This window comes from Neolamprologus multifasciatus, chromosome 17 (genome assembly GCF_963576455.1).
Source record: "Neolamprologus multifasciatus chromosome 17, fNeoMul1.2, whole genome shotgun sequence".
Lineage (NCBI taxonomy): Eukaryota > Metazoa > Chordata > Actinopteri > Cichliformes > Cichlidae > Neolamprologus > Neolamprologus multifasciatus.
In genome coordinates, this window is record NC_140455.1 from 38,482,802 (window position 1) to 38,499,028 (window position 16,227).

A 16,227-nucleotide genomic window follows, 5' to 3' on the forward strand; every position below is an offset into this window, starting at 1 on the left:
AAATCATCGTTGTGTATTTCCACTTCATCACAGTGATATTTATTTTTTGTTCACATTAAGACACATATGGCTAACCGAGTGAACTACAGGCCTTCATTACAAATAATAAACATATTCTTCTTCATAATAATACAATCAAAAGTGCTTATTCCAAAAAAGTGTCTCGTTTCTCCTCATATTTTCTTCTTTCCTTTCCTAATTGTTTCTTCAAACAATTAAAGAGGAATTTGAGGCCAGCTTTTCAAGAAACAAATCACATCTGGAAAAACGGGCCCTTTTTAAAACGAGCGCCCACTATCCCTCAGTGGGATAAATGATCATGTGACTGCTGCGTGAGGAGCTTGAATCTGGGTCTGAACGTGGTTGGTGCACATATGAATGTGTGTGTTGGTGGATACGTCTTTCCAACAAACTTGTGTTTGGTTTCATAGAGACGCTTAACATTCCCGCTTTAGATTAGCTCCACTGTTTCACAGCATGTGAGGCATAAAGGTTTGGAGGAATGAGCCCACACTGATCCGTCCACTCGCTCACCGTCGAGCACGCCGTGTCTGCTCCTCTCTATGTTGTGTCTGCAGTACGCTATATGTCTGATTGACTTTTCTGCCCAACTCCATAAACAGTAGGCGATTACCGTAAGGACTGGTTTACCTGCGCCCTCTGTTTTACGCCGTACTGATAAAACAGAGCTCTGAGTTTATGTATCATGGGGAATTTTTTTCTGGCACTGATTACCGGTCCGGACAGATCCAGCAGTTGGTCCGGATCCGGACCGAGGTCAGCCATTTGGTGATGTATGGACTTGTCCCTTAGCTTAGCTGGAAGTCATACAGTCAAATAATACGTCAATAAATTGTATTGATGAAAAATAAACAGGTCCAAGCTTCTTAGAGGTCAACAAGTAAAACAAAGCTAAAAGCTAAAAAGAAGAATCATATTATATTACATAACCTTTTTAATGCAAACTGTATTTATTATTTATTAAGCCTCAGATCAGCTGAAACACTCAGTTTATTTAAATCCAGGTTGAAGACTCACCTGTTCTCAGCTGCATTTGAATAAAGCACCAAATCCGTTTTACTTTTAAGCTTAAATTTTAAAACTTACTTTTTTTTCCCATTTTAAATCCTGCTTTTTATTTGTTTCTGTTTTTAATGTCTCTGTGAAGCACTTTGGATCACCTTGCTGTTGAATTGTGCTATACAAATAAACTTGCCTTGCCTTTATTTTTTATGCATTTTAATCATTTATTGCTTTGTGATTTTGGCAGTTTTTGTCCTCTGTAGTTTGAGAGCCTGGAGCGAGACCGCCCAGCTTCCGCTGCCCTGCTCTTCTTGGATTCACTTGCATTAATCTGTGTGTCTCAATTTTGTTGCACATCCCTTTTTAGTCAGCCAGGCCTTCCCTCTCCGTCAATATTGGCGTTGACTTGGCTGCAACAGTAAGTAGATTAAAGGAACAGTGATTGAGGGCAAATCAATTACTGTGGCTCAATGGTCTGTGTATGGGGGCTCTACTGTAGCATTACCCAGCCTTTGCTTTCTAATGGGAACATTCTGAACCAGCGTTCAGGGTAACATCCAGGTTGTGTTGTTGAGTCTAAAGGAGTTTATGGGTGATGAGCATGGCTGATATGTCCTCATCTATATAATGATGACTAAATGCTATTTTTGGTGTTATTATATTTATCATTTAACTTTCTTTCTTCTACTATATCAGCATGTTGAATTCTACTGCCATCATACAGTACTGTGATACTCATACAGTAATATGATACAGTACTAATATGTTGAATATGGCGCACTCTGTAAGTTATGCGGTGATTAAACAGAGTTCAGAAACATCGCACTTCATTTTTACTGGCATCGAGTTAAGCGGAATATTCCGGCTCATATATAAATATATTTTGGCATCGCTCTGAAATGTAGGCCCACTACATCACGCCTTCTTTTTAAGGGAGGTTCTGCGTGATGTGGGGCGACTCCTCTCCTCCCATCGCTCCCCAGTCCGCCCAGCAGCGTCATTTCGCCTTCGCGTCCCGCACTTGTTGGATGTGTCCGGTTTAAATTCCGTGATTTCAAGCTTCCTGCCGCTTTTTTTTCTCTCTTGGAGTCCCGAGAATAACGCCGCTGTGAATGGAGGTGAACGCGTTTTCACACACTACATGCGCGTAAAAAGCGCTCATCTCGGAGTTGTCCTCGTCCTTATCGGTTTGTTTGCCGCGCCGTCAGCATGCTCCATTTTTCAGTGTCCTCCGGTTCTGGCTGTGTTCACAGCCGTGCATTTGACCTCTAATCTGGGGTTTCCACACCGCTGGTGTTTAGTTTCCCTGGCGGCTGTACGCGCTCTGGACTCCGGCTCATCCTCGGAGAAGTTCCGCCGCAGTCCCATGTGCAGCGTTTCTCTGTCTTCCTCTTGCTGCGATAAGGATGCTGGTGGATTTTTCATGGTCAGTTTCCACAAGATTGGCCCAAGATTGACGAGCGGACCATGTAATTAGATCAGGTATGTGTGGTTGAAATTGAAACTGTTTGTAAGCACAAAGCAAGACGTTTTCAACAAAAATATGATTTATTTAAAATCAATTTATTTATTATTTATTTGTTTTTAATCAGAGGTTTTAGTTTGTGATTAGAATGATTGGGGTTCAGAAGGGTCACTATTCTGTTAGGTTTATGAAAATGTCACATTACCTGGCAGAGAAGGTCTAATTGAGGCTATTTTTTCACTTTTATGCATCGTGAAATGTGGGCAGTGGAGATAAAGTGAGGGTGGAGAAGCTCAGCTGGAGGTGTTGCCATTTTGATTCTACTGTGATCGCCTGCTGGCAATTCATTAAATGAAATTAATTAAACAGAGATGTGTAGATGAAGGCAGTGACGGCTACTTTGCTGCTTGGGGTTAGTGTTTTTGAACAGATGGTGGAAACGAGGTAAGGTTCCTGAGAGTCACTGCTGGGATCTGAAGTTCAGTTTGGCCCCTGGAGAGAGATCAGCCCAAAGTCCTTCACTGTACCACATGCAAAACATGACACAGATGCAACCATTTAATGGTCACATTGTACAATCAAGTTGCAAAATACGACGCAGAATTTTGGACTGAAAGAAGAAAAATATTTATCCATCACAAATAACTGCTCTTACTTAAATGGCCACTTGAGGCTGTTTCCAAAAGGAAGTCGATCCTCGGAGTGCTGCTACCAAAGCAAAGTTTCAAAGAAAAAACGTGCTCGCTTTGTTTTGGTTTCTGAGTTTCTGCACTCTAGGTTGTTTTTTTGTGTTCGCGTGATCAGAACCTGAAGAATTTGGAGAACTGATGGTGCTCGCTGTTGCTCATGGAGGCTGCAGGATGACGAAGCTGGTTATGGCTCTGTTATGTAGTGTCGTTTATTAGTTTATTAGCCTTCTTTCGCTTGCATATACACGCATGCAAAAACATAATCCTCCTCACAACACAGACTGTATGAACGACGGATGCTGCTTCAGTCTGAAAGTGACACCAAGGACCTGCATTCTTTTCATCGCTCAACAGGGGGCGACTTCTGTGAGAAAAACATCCAGTTGTAGACAAATCTACACGATAATGTGCTTGACTCGACTGCTCCTCAGTAAAGATTTTCCTGCGACTTTATGACCTCTATCTTCAGGTCATGTGGACGTTTAAACTATGGTCACTATTAGAGTGAATAATGGGGACTATGCAGGCAACTTTTTACCAGAGAAACTTTATCAATCTCAGAGGGAAATTTAGTTGCCCTAGCAGCAAACATACAACAAACATCAAGCACTCATATAAAATGAGTGTAGAAACAGAGACATTGATAGGTGCATATTAAGATAAACAGATAAATATAAAGATATAGGTATAAGTATAAAAGATTAAAAAAGAACATTACGGCGATCGGGAGCTGCTACAGCAGGCTGCCACTAGGGCGGCGCCATCTCAGCCAACTTTTAACCTCAACGCCTTAACACATGGCGTTGACTTCACAGTCAAATATGTGCTTCGCCTGTCGTATCCGGTTTCAAAACGCTCAGTTTTATGCATCGCAAAAGCTCTTTACTAAGCACCAGGTGGTGTTTTGGTGGCTACGTCAGTCGTTTACACAGTATTTCTGTGGAAACACTGTTCATATACAGTAGCGTATATGTAGTGACACTGTGTGCGACCAACATGTGCAACGTGTTTGTGCTGCTGCCTCATTTGCACATGCAGCAGTTACTTTGCTGTCCGAGAAAGAAGAAATATATTTAACCGTCTTTTCTTTAGATTAAAGTTGACATGTTCAAAACGCCTAAATCAGAGGTGTCAAACTCATTTTACACTTTGGGCCCTTTGATGGCTTCGATCTGAGGCGGGCCGGACCAGTGAAATCTCTGTTTCCATCTGCGTGAATACGTTTAATATAAAGACCCAAATAAAGCACAACATCAGCAGTTTTCACATGAGAAAGAAATGCTGCTTTGGGCTGAAATAGTAAGAAATAAATGTGTAAATTTAGAGAAAAACTTCAGTTAGTGCAATAATATATTAATATAAATATATATTATTCTAAAGTAGATCATTTTTTTCAAGTGAGACATTTTTTTTCTTTTTGCTTGTTTTTATTTTGAACCCACTGATAAATCATAAAGTAGACAATGAAAAAAAACAGTTTCTTCTGTCATTTAATGGTGTATCTGTTACTTATTTGCATTGGTGGATGAGCAGCCATGGGGAGGTCTTTATCAGTAGGAGATACAGTTAAAAGCTCTTCTTCACATTTTCCAAAGCCATCCAGTGGGCCAGATTGGTGTCTTTGGCGGTCTGATTCCGGGCCTCGGGCCTCATGTTTTACACGTCTGCTTTCACTGACCAGTGACTTTGTTGGGAAGCTGCTACGTGATGGTGTTCAGCTCTTGTCCTGTGCTGCTGCACTGACGTCCAGTGTTGACTGTAGCCTTTGCTATAGGCGGTGTTTTATCCATGAGCGGATACGTTCACGTCAAACATCCAAACAAAACCTTCGCCTCGACGTTTATGTTCGTTCGTTAATTTCCACCACATTAAAACCTCGTGTGACCCATTTCTCATGGAGACTGGCTGGAAAACACAGCTTGATGAAATATCTGTAGAGCAGCTTCTCTACATCCTCCCGCTTCCACACACACACAAACGTCTTAATTCCTTCACCTCCAGTGGCTGTGATACAACAGGAAATGGGCTGATTTCCCAGAGGAGTCTGCAGTCAGCGCTGTCACAGCTAACGCAGCAGCAACAGACAAAATGTATTTAACACGAAGGCTGTGCGGCGGTGCGCTGCGCCTACACTTCAAAACACTGTGGGAAATGACAACTGGCTGCTAGCAACATTTGATTTGTCAGTACCAAGCTGCTGTGTAACTGCCTGCTCTGGCTATGTGACTAAATATTTGATCATCCTCAGTGAAGTTAGGAAACAGTTTGCCTTATAAAACCCAACGAATCCTCCCGATGAATGTGATTTCTCCTGTTTCTGCTGCGGATACGGGAATGCTGGGAATATTTAACCTTGTGCTGGCCAATTTAACCTGTTGGTGGGACAGAAGCACCACACTGGATACTGTAAACCTGTATCCTTGTCCTGACACAAACACTTATGTTTTTGTACAAGCATCTTAATAATGGTTCCTGCAATTTGCAACCATGCAGCCAAAGCAGATGCATTAAAAGTCTGCAGAAAAATAAATCATCCAATGATCTAGTGGTTGAATTTTGACCCACAATCTTGCATCATGTCCCCACAAGATGAACATCTGAAGCCCGGTAGGCGCCGCGTGTGACATAATGTGTATTATAAGTGTGTCTCATCCAAACGATGACAGTCTCAAACTGCCCTGTGGTGTTTTGAATTCAAATGAGTATTTTTTGAAATCAAAGCGCAGTCATCGTTGCCTCAGGGAAGGCCTGTGTCAGAGAGTCTGACTGTCTTGCTTCCTTGTGGCACAGTGCTGTACTCAGCCTCCCTTTGGTTGTAAAGTCCTTGCATCCTCCTGCTAACACTGCACTGAGTGTATTTTCTGGGACAACATGCATGAAAGAGTGCGTCTGAGTTGCCGTGGCTGTGTGTGTGTTTGTTGGAGGTTGGTGGAGAGATTCTCAGACGACACGGGGAAGAGGAAAGTGTTTCAGTGTTTCAGGAGCCTTGCGTGAATTATTCATCGCCCCTTAAGGTCTTTTTGGCTGCTGTATTGATGTTTCTTGCCATAAAAGTTGAGAGTTGAGCGTACTGTAGTCACACGTGAAAGGCGAGCCGCGTCCGAGCTGCAGTGCAGCACGAGCAGGACGCTAAGTTCTAGCATCTAACCGCAGTCAGACCAGCTTGTTTTCACCTCTTTATTAGCTGCCAGCTGGATTTGAACAGTGATGGCTGGTTTCTAGCACGATCTGGAGCTGAAAGCTACTTTCAGCTTATAAATGTGCCAAAAAAATCATAAAGAAACTCCTTCATGTATTTGTAAGCTGCCCACCTCCACCTGAGTGCCAGATACACGATTAACAGTGATATGTTGGAATATTTGGTTCCTGGTACATCGTTAAACTATAGAACTTGATAGATATTTTTATTTTGTATTTTTTCCTATCCTATTATAGCTCACACACAGCATGCTGACATTAAGGGAAGTGGGCATCCTCATGCTCCTGTCCTCTCAAACACACTTTTTTTTTAGATCTACTTTCTGTTATTCAGCTTTAGATGGTCATTCGTGACGCTAACTTCCAAACGCCGTAGCACGGGGTTGCCCTGAAGCGCAGGTACTCTGGGTTACGACAAACCGAATGAGAAGAAGGGCTGTTGGCAAAGCCGGTGGTCTCTGGAAGAGAGATGCTGTTATCTGCTAATGTAGCTCTACCGCTGCTGGCTGCTTCATCTGTGGTGACTCATCAAAAACACACACACACAAAGACACATGCATACAACTTCTAGATGACACCAGACTGACTCTCCTGCACAGGAAGACAGGGGAACGAAGCTCTTTGGCATTTAGATTTATGCACCATTTGTTTTCACACATTCATTGATGGACTTGAACTTTTAAGGATCTTCCAAAGATGCACATGAGAACTGAAATGTTCAACCCTGTGAGTCTGTGAAGGTTCTCAGTCCTCCAGGTCATCGTAGTCGGAGGAGCTTGGAAGTTTCATCCAAGAAGCTTCTTCAGTTCTAAGAGCAACTGGTGGAGAGTCCCAGATTTTAAGCCCAATGGGAGTGTCGCCCCAAGAGGGTCATGGACCCCCTATTGATCCTCTACCTAATCACACGAGCCAAGGTGTGAACACGGGTGCAGGTCACAGTCAGCCAAGGTTTGGGTGAACTCATTGTGAAGGCTCTCCTGAGGTGGGTGTTAAGGCGTCTGGGAAGGATCTCAAAACTGGATTATAGATGGCAGAGAGTTGGTGTCATAAGCCCCGCCCTCTGTTCAAAAGTGGTCGTTCACAGTGGACATAGATGCTTCTTTCACTCCTCTTTCAAACCATCCGTCTTCTCTGTCCAAAATGTGAACATTGGCATCCTCAAAGAGCGACCTTTGACCTTTAGATGCAGATGGACAGCCGAGTCTTGTCCTGTGGAGGTGGCTCTTCTATAAATAACCCTGTGAGGTGCACGTCATCCAACCCTGTGCGACCTTCTTGTTCTTTATGGGGCGATCGTGGCTCAAGAGTTGGGAGGTCACCTTGTAATCGGAAGGTCGCCGGTTCGAGCCGGCAACCTTCACACTTCAACGGGTGAAGACACTTCACCCGTTGCCTACTGGTGGTGGTCAGAGGGCCCGATGGCGCCAGTGTCTGGCAGCCTCGCCTCTGTCAGTGCGCCCCAGGGTGGCTGTGGCTACAATGTAGCTGCCATCACCAGTGTGTGGATGGGTGGATGACTGGTTTGGGGTCCTTAGGGGCTAGTAAAGCGCTTTACAAATACAGGCCATTTATGTTGCTCCGTTTGGGGCTCGTCACACAAATAATCAGCTACGTGTAGCATCCTCTTCTGTCACAACTGCCCTCCTCCACTGCATCCACCACACGGTCCAAAGTCTTGGCAATCAGGGAAAAGAATAATAATTCTAATACGGATCAAACAGTATTTGGATTTTTCCCCAAAGTCCTTTGTGCTTCTTTCTAAACCACAGGGTCAACGATGGCCCTTTGTTTTAGGGTTTAACAGTCTTTTAACTTTCTTGTGCAAACTCTGTGTAATGTCTATTTAAGAACAGCGCAATAATCCAGTGAATTCACCACCTCTTGCACCAGACACCCGCACCTAAACTAAATATATTTCCAGCATTGAGAATGTGTCTGAAGTGGATTATCTCCTGCTGTGTGCTACATGTGAGAAAGGCCGGTTTCTTGTTTTTTCCCCCAATGCTGTCTGCAGTTCATCTGTAGTTCATGCTTCAGTTAGAGAAACAAATGCACACAAATACACTCGTCTGAACGCTCACAAACGTTTAGTACACACACGGGATTTGTGGAACACAAACGCACAAAATGTGACCTTTTGTTAGTTTTAAGTGGACGTTTCCTCTGAAAGCCTGGGACAGATTTTAGGAGTTCTTTATGATCACAGTCCTTAAAAAGTAAAAGGAAAAAAGGTTAACGTGGCAATAAGACCACCTACCCTAGGCGCCTCTATCCTCCCGTCTAATAAAACAAGGCTTCCACTCATGAAGTGGCCCATGACTGACTGCTGACTTCAGCTCCGTCCCTCCTGTTTTAAGACTTAAGCTGTTCTCCGCAGAGGAAACTCTTTATCTTACAGTCAACTCGAACTGTTATTATTTAAAACACGTCTTTCCTGAAATTACATCTTTTAGTCATCACTGCCCGCCCGCTCCCCAGCATCAGTTTTGATTCTGCAGCCGTTCTCTTACGCAAGCACCGCTTCAAGCTCACATCCAACATTTATACTTGCAGTAAGCAGTTTTTCCTGCTTCTCTCACTCACACCGAGCTGTGGCACAGCCCAGAGTTCAGCATGCATGTATGCATTGGTTAGTAAAGATGAGAAAGGTCAGCTTACCAGATGCAGATAGTATCAATATGAACACAGAGAATTTGCAGTAAAATATATATTGAATATGAATAAAACGTGTGACATGGCTAAAGCACGGTGAGCTGCACAAAATGAATCTTTAAATGAATCCATGTCAAATAAAACACATTATTTCAAAGTCTGTAAACCTTTTAATCTCAATAAACTGATGCACGTGAAGAGACTGACGTTCTTAAGATGAACTGGGTGATAAAGTTGTTGGATTTCTGCGAGGTCTCTTTTCTCTTTCCTCTCTTTCTTCCTGCCTACAATAAGAGTCAGTCACAAGCTGCTTCTCTGTTTCTCGAGCCTCACCATGCATGGATGGGATGAAAACAGCTCAATGCTGCGATGATTGGAGGCAAACCTTTTGTTGCAGATTGGAATTTTGTGTCTGCATAAAGATACTTTGATTATTGATGTGTCTTTGCTTCCTGATGCATTTGAGACAAACTCATGAGCGACCCTCTCAAAAACAATTAGCGGAGAGCCGCTGCTAACTGACCAGAGGAGAGCTGAGTGGTTGTTTGTCCTGGAAGCATTTCCTCTTCAGTCTGCCTGACTGTTGGCAGGATGGCACAGTGGATTCAGTTACCGTCCTGCAAGCTGAAGGTCATGCATTCAGTTTGTCTCACGGCTACGTGTTGAAATAGCTTTGATCAATGCACTGACAGTCATACTTACCCAGGGATTTTTCTCACTGGGGTTTGTTTTGACAGTAGTGGGAAATGCACTGTAGGGAGTGAAGGTTGGCACAGGCTTTGCACGGTGCTCATAGACTGATTGATGGCCATTTCCATAAAAGTGTTTAGCCTGGTTTGTAGCCTGACACGCTTAGATTTTGAGTCTACAATGACAGGACAGTAAGGAAATGAGAACTCTGAACTTAGCACAAGCCAAATAAAAACTACGAAGGCATCACTGATAGTTTATCTCTGTTAAAGTGAATGATTTTGAGGTTGAAAGGTAAACACTTTCTTCTAAATTTGGGCAAATTTAATCAGAAGTGTTATTTTGAAAAGAAGTCTTACCTGGAATCCTAATTAGTCTTATTAGATAAATTCAAGACATACACTATGGAATGATTTTTATGTCATAATGTTTGCGTGAGCTGAAACGTAATACGAGCAAAGAATTTCATTTTGTTGACGCCATGCCTGTTTGGAGGCGGAGCCCAAAGGTGGACGGGGCCCTAATGTGATTGGTCAGGCACCCACGGTGGGTGGAGCTCTGCAGCCAGACGTGTACAGCTGTTGATTAAAGGGACAGCAGAGCTTGTATTAGAATCCTCTGAATAGAATTTAAAAGAAAGTATTTGCTCGGATTCTGTTTTTGTTTGCACAAAGGTTACGACATCAAAAGAATATAATATGTTCAGATATACTTTGTGAAGCCTTATTGTGTATTCATGGTCCAGCCTTACAGCACCGTGCAGGTTTAAATGCTCTTGAGCAGTACTGCTCCAGGCCTTTCAAAGTGTTTGTTTGTGCTGGAGTGAAGCATTTACATTTCTTCTTATTTCAACCAAAAAATGTCCAGGTGCAGACACCGTTTAGGTAAAGGCATCACAAACTATTAGCCTGATCATATGAATCATACTTTCTTTTGTAACACATGTACAGTGGGGCACATTTAACTGGAGAAGACATGGAGGCAGGTTAAACTATGGGTTGAAAGGAAGCTGTGTAAAAATAGTCGCCTACCTTCTTCGTGGCGTTGGTATTCCCTAATTACAGTGGGCTTGTTAAACAGGATAATGCATCCCGGCACACTACAAATAAACTGCTCAGGAACGGTTCGACAAACATGACGCTGTTTGTAGTTTTGACCCGACCTCCAAATTCTCCAGATCTCAATCTGTTCGAGCATCTGTTGCAACTTTTCCTTGCGACTGTATGCTAATGCAATATTCGTGGTACATTACTCCCTCTAAGATTAAAGCTGGAACATTTCATTTCCTTTTATGAGGCTACTGTGCTGACCAGCAGAATAGTGGTACAGTAATTACAGCTTCCCTGGCTGCTCACTGCCCTATACTGGACGTGTATTCAGCGATGCTGCACTGCTGCCAAATGTGCAGGGAGGCTGGCATATCGCAGGACAGCAGAGGAGGAGCTGAGCAGCTATAATGAAATCCCTGTAAACCTCAACTCAAAGCTGCATGCATGTTAATGTCAACTCCTTTTCTTGCTCAAGTTCTTCACTGTGAATCTGTCAGAACAGGATATAAATTAGCAAAAAAATCAATTCAAGTCTTCAGCTTTGAAGTGTGTGTTAGTCAGTAGCTCTGTGGGTAGAGGTCTTCCCCTAAGGTTAGATGCAGCAATTCAGTGCTTCAGCTTGTTAAGAATCTTAATGTGATTTGGAAGACATCTCATTGCTTCATTTAGTACATGTACAAAAGCACAACTGAGCTAATTAATGACATCCGTTTAACATTAAAGAATAGGTAGTAATGACATCAATGAAGGCTCTGTTAAGTTATCTTATTGGCAACATCCATATTTACCTACTACTTGATATAATAATGGCAGGTCAATGAAGCTGAGTATTAGATAATATGATCAGGCAGCAGAGACCAGAACCGACCGATTTTCTGTGCTCGATGCGGTCAGGCTCACCTATGTCCAGTTATGAGATGGTCTGTTTCATCAAAGCACAACGATGGTTCGGGCAAAGAGTCGTGAAAACTAGTGACTGTATAAAAGTCACATGCTAGCTGCAGGTTGCTAACATGTGACTTAGCTGCAGGTTGCTAGCATGTCACTTAGCTGCAGGTTGCTAACATGTCACTTAGCTGCAGGTTGCTAGCATGTCACTTAGCTGCAGGTTGCTAACATGTCACTTAGCTGCAGGTTGCTAGCATGTCACTTAGCTGCAGGTTGCTAGGATGTCACTTAGCTGCAGGTTGCTAGCATGTCACTTAGCTGCAGGTTGCTAGCATGTCACCTAGCTGCAGGTTGCTAGCATGTCACCTAGCTGCAGGTTGCTAGCATGTCACCTAGCTGCAGGTTGCTAGCATGTCACCTAGCTGCAGGTTGCTAGCATGTCACTTAGCTGCAGGTTGCTAGCATGTGTCTGTGGCCAATTCTTATCGTCAGTGAGGCAGATAGAAAGTTCAGCAAAGTAAAATTTGGAGGAATTGCCGCAAAAACATTTATGACAACATGTGTAATCAGACAGTTAAGCCATTATCATCCAGGTGAACATGAATTTTTTTTAAAGACGCTAACAGAAAGAAAGCAGCTAAAGCTAAAGCTGTCCAGAGCTTAGCCACAGGCCGGGAGCCTTGGTATGAGGAGTGTTGAAGCAGTTACAAGAAAACATATGGAGACAAGTTTAAAAGAGAAATAAGCTGATGTCCTGTTATCTGGTGACGTTATACTGGAAAATGATATAAGTTACATAAATCTTTTATTGGAACAATATGTGCGTTAAAGGTACAACAGCTCGTTTTCATTCAGCTCACTGTGGTGTTTAAATGTTGGGAATGTTTATCATGAGGTTAAACTTCCTGCTATATGTTTTAAACCTGGGTGTAAAGGTAACCTGCCACTGCCAGAGTTGAAATATCCAGTGCCTTGCCCACAGGCACTCCAGAAGCTTTTGTATAGTTGAGAGAGATGTCACAAACATTTATTATCAGTATGAGAGTATCTGCCAGTTGTTTTGGACGGCTTCTCGTGAGATGTGATCATCACTGTTTATTAAATGCAGTGTGTTTGAGCAAAACCTTCTACAGTAGTTTATGGGCTCTCTGTGGCAGGCTTTGTGCCCATTGCGGTTTTTAATTGACTCACTAGAAAGCCCTCACAGACACTGACTGCTTGGCCCCTGACTTGATTTGAAAAAATAGATTTTGGGAAAACATTTAACCATCGCGTTCCTCGTGTTTAGTGTGACCGCACAAGCAACGATCATATAAGAGACAATGGTAATTCTTGTCTCTCATGGACAGTATTAGCCATCAAGCAGTAATATTAGCAGCCCTATTGGAGCTATCAGTCATAGGAATATTACTATCAGCACAGCAGCTGTGGTTGTAATAGCAGTTAAAGGGCAGAGATCGTCGGTCAGCTGGTAGTGCCATAACCAGCACAGCACTGCTGGTATTCTCTATGAAGAGGGAGGAAATTGAATTTGATGTATGTATAGAAATTACACATAGTCTGCGCGTAATAAATCTTTCACTTGCAATGTGAGTAAAGGTATTCACCACATCTTGAGTCACACCAAGTGTGCAGAAAGGCTGAATCAGGAGCTGGCAGGCTCGAGTACAGTAGCCCGGAGGGCTGCATAACAGCATAATGTACACTAGTTATAAATCTGCCAGAAGCGTATAGGGCATCAGAACGTGGTCCAGATTGGACGGGGGAAAAAAATTCAAACTGTTCCAACTCTCTATTGTCCTATCTCTCTCCATCTTCACAGGAACGAAGTCGTTTTACTGTCTTTATTGATCATGTGGGTTTATAGGGCCAACGGGATCATTCTGGAGAGTGGTTCTTCACATTCATTGCATTCTTTGCTCCAAATGACCTCGAGCAAAATCAAGTAATTGAACTAAAATGTCCACTGTCATCAATCTCTGCCTATTGGTCCATAACTGCTGCGGCAGCTTAAGAGAGAAGACGGGAATGGTTGGTTGAACTCCGGTAGGTTCCTCACTGTATGAACAACGCTTTCAAGGTCACCTGGAAATGAAGTCATTATCAGCTGGAAGGCTGTCACCTCTGCAACGTGTAGCTGTAAACTGCTAAAATACTTACATACACAGAGTTTAGTATTAGTGACATTAAGTTAAAAAGGGGGAAACTTCTTTTGAACACGGGTTTCCCTGAAAACTCAACGTCCGGATCAACAAACTCGATACACAAAGGGTGTGGAGGAGGTTCGAACCGAGAAACCTCTTTTTATATCCAGTGTACCACCGTGCTGCCTGAGTTAGTGTTTTATGACGGATCAAAATGATACGCTCGACTAAAATCTTTCTTTTTCAAACCAAATAAACACAAACATGTGGGCCATGTTTCACACCAGATAAAAACCTGAACCATGAACCACGAATGTAAACACACACACACACACACACACACACACACACACTTACTTAGATTTAACCTAGACTGAATTTTCCTTAACAGATAAAGCTGGAAACCTGCCCAATCATACATTTGATTTGTTTGTCATTACCAGAGATGGGCTGTAATCCGATTACTTTTTTCAAGTAACGAGTAAAGTAAGGGATTACTATTGCAAAAACGGTAATTAGATTACGTTACTTTCCCGTAGGAACGCTGCGTTACTGCGTTACTAAAACCGTGATTTTTTGCGAGAATGTCTCATGACAGTGACGTAAGCGAGTGCGACGTTCGTGACAACAGTTGTGTGCAGATCAACAATGGATCATATATCGAGTGCAGAGAGAGTATGAGCGTGCAGCGTTTAAAGCGTGGAAGTACTGACCTTACTTTGAGTTTGATTCCATAAAAAGTGACAAAAACATTAGTGTCCGTTGTGCGTGGGAAGAAAACTTCTTTTTACAGCAAAAAAACCCCTAAACTTCCAAACAAGCACCGAGTAGCTACGACGTAATGGGAAACTCACAGAGAAACTCGCGGATTCTTCCACTGACCGCGGCACACCTGCACCAGGGTAACCCTCCGCCTACCCCACTCCTGCTTTACAGGTGAAAATAGAGCAACAGGACCGCTAGTCTTTGACTTTATTTATTTTCTGCTGTGTTTTACTTGCATCTATTTGAAAGACTTAGTGTAAACACACAAAAATATTTTATTTTATGTGCTGGAATGTGCAGAAAATAGGTTTAAATGTTAAACAAATTTCTTCCAGTCAGAGAATGTTGCAGATAATTAAATGTTTGCTTGATGCATAAAGTTAAGAGATTAAAACTAATAAAACAAGTTTTAAAAAGAGACTTTTCCATTTGATTACATTTTGTATGATGGATTATGCAGAAAAAGTAGAATTGGGCTGAAAGATCTATCACTTTATCACCTATTCAGGTTGTAAATCGTGTTTTTAAAAAGTAACTAAGTAACTAAGTAATTAATTACTTTTGAAAATAAGTAATCAGTAAAGTAACGGGATTACTTTTTTGGGGAAGTAATCAGTAATTAGTTACTGATTACTTTTTTCAAGTAACTTGACCAACACTGGTCATTACTGACCTGACAGTGAACAAAAGCATCTCAGAGCAAATAAAAATACAGATCTGGTTCAAACTAACGAGACACAGTTACTTACAGACCTGTAATATTAATAAAACCCAGTAAAACTGATTTTTTTTTCACCAAATGTTTTCATGAGCTGATTTTGCTCATTTGCAGTGAAAAAGATGTCAAGGTTCAAACGTTAAATTTACAGACACTGTACGTTTTAAAATGTTGCTCAGCAGCTTTAAACGATCGTATCTCAGTGTGTGCACATACTCCAAATGCTGTCAGAACACAGACACACACTCTGTCGATTCAAACACTAGTTTTAAACTCTGTGCTTACACTGAGGATTATAAACACATTCATGTTGAATGTAACAGAGCACACATCTATGAAGTATTTACTGTTTGTACCAATACACTTTTTAAATGATGATTTCATTTTATAAAGGTAAACACTGTACTGTAAGTGCTTTGGTATCAACTGTATAAAAGGGGCGTCACAGCCAAACTGGTGCAGGAGCAGCAGGAAAAGAAATCCTGATGTTTTCCTTCTAATTTCGAGGTTAACAAAGTCTGAGTTTCAACTCAACGGGACTCTGAATCCACCGGGCTTCATGGTTTAAAACAGGGATCCCCAATCCCAGTCCACGAGGGCCGGTGTCCCTGCAGGTTTTAGATGTGTCCTTGATCCATCACAGCTGATTTAAATGGATAAATTACCTTCTCGACATGTCCTGAAGTTCTCCAGAGGCCTGGTAATGAACTGATCATGTGATTCAGGTGTGTTGACCCAGGGTGAGATCTAAAATCTGCAGGGACACTGGCCCCCCTGGTTTAAAACAACAAATAATCCAGGTTTTGCTTCCAGTAACTTCAGCACCAAGGACAGTGCTCATTCACACAGGTGTGTTTTTATTCTTCGTTTCATTTTTATAAAGTGACTGTTTGCCGACATTTATCAACACTTTTACTTCAGAGCAGGACTGTAAACAGTGAACAGC

At 42.3% G+C, this 16,227-nt stretch overlaps 1 protein-coding gene across 2 annotated transcripts in view; it reads left to right on the forward strand.

The window, feature by feature from the left end:
• Window positions 1-302: 302 nt before the first annotated feature.
• The window catches only part of fam163ab (family with sequence similarity 163 member Ab), a 28,250-nt gene continuing 12,325 nt past the window's right edge, over window positions 303-16,227 (forward strand). The window contains exon 1 of one of the 2 annotated variants that reach the window (XM_085138460.1): window positions 303-2,505. The gene's annotated coding sequence lies outside the window, so the exon portion shown is untranslated. The remainder of the gene's footprint in view (window positions 2,506-16,227) is intronic. The other variant, XM_085138459.1, reaches the window with a different exon arrangement.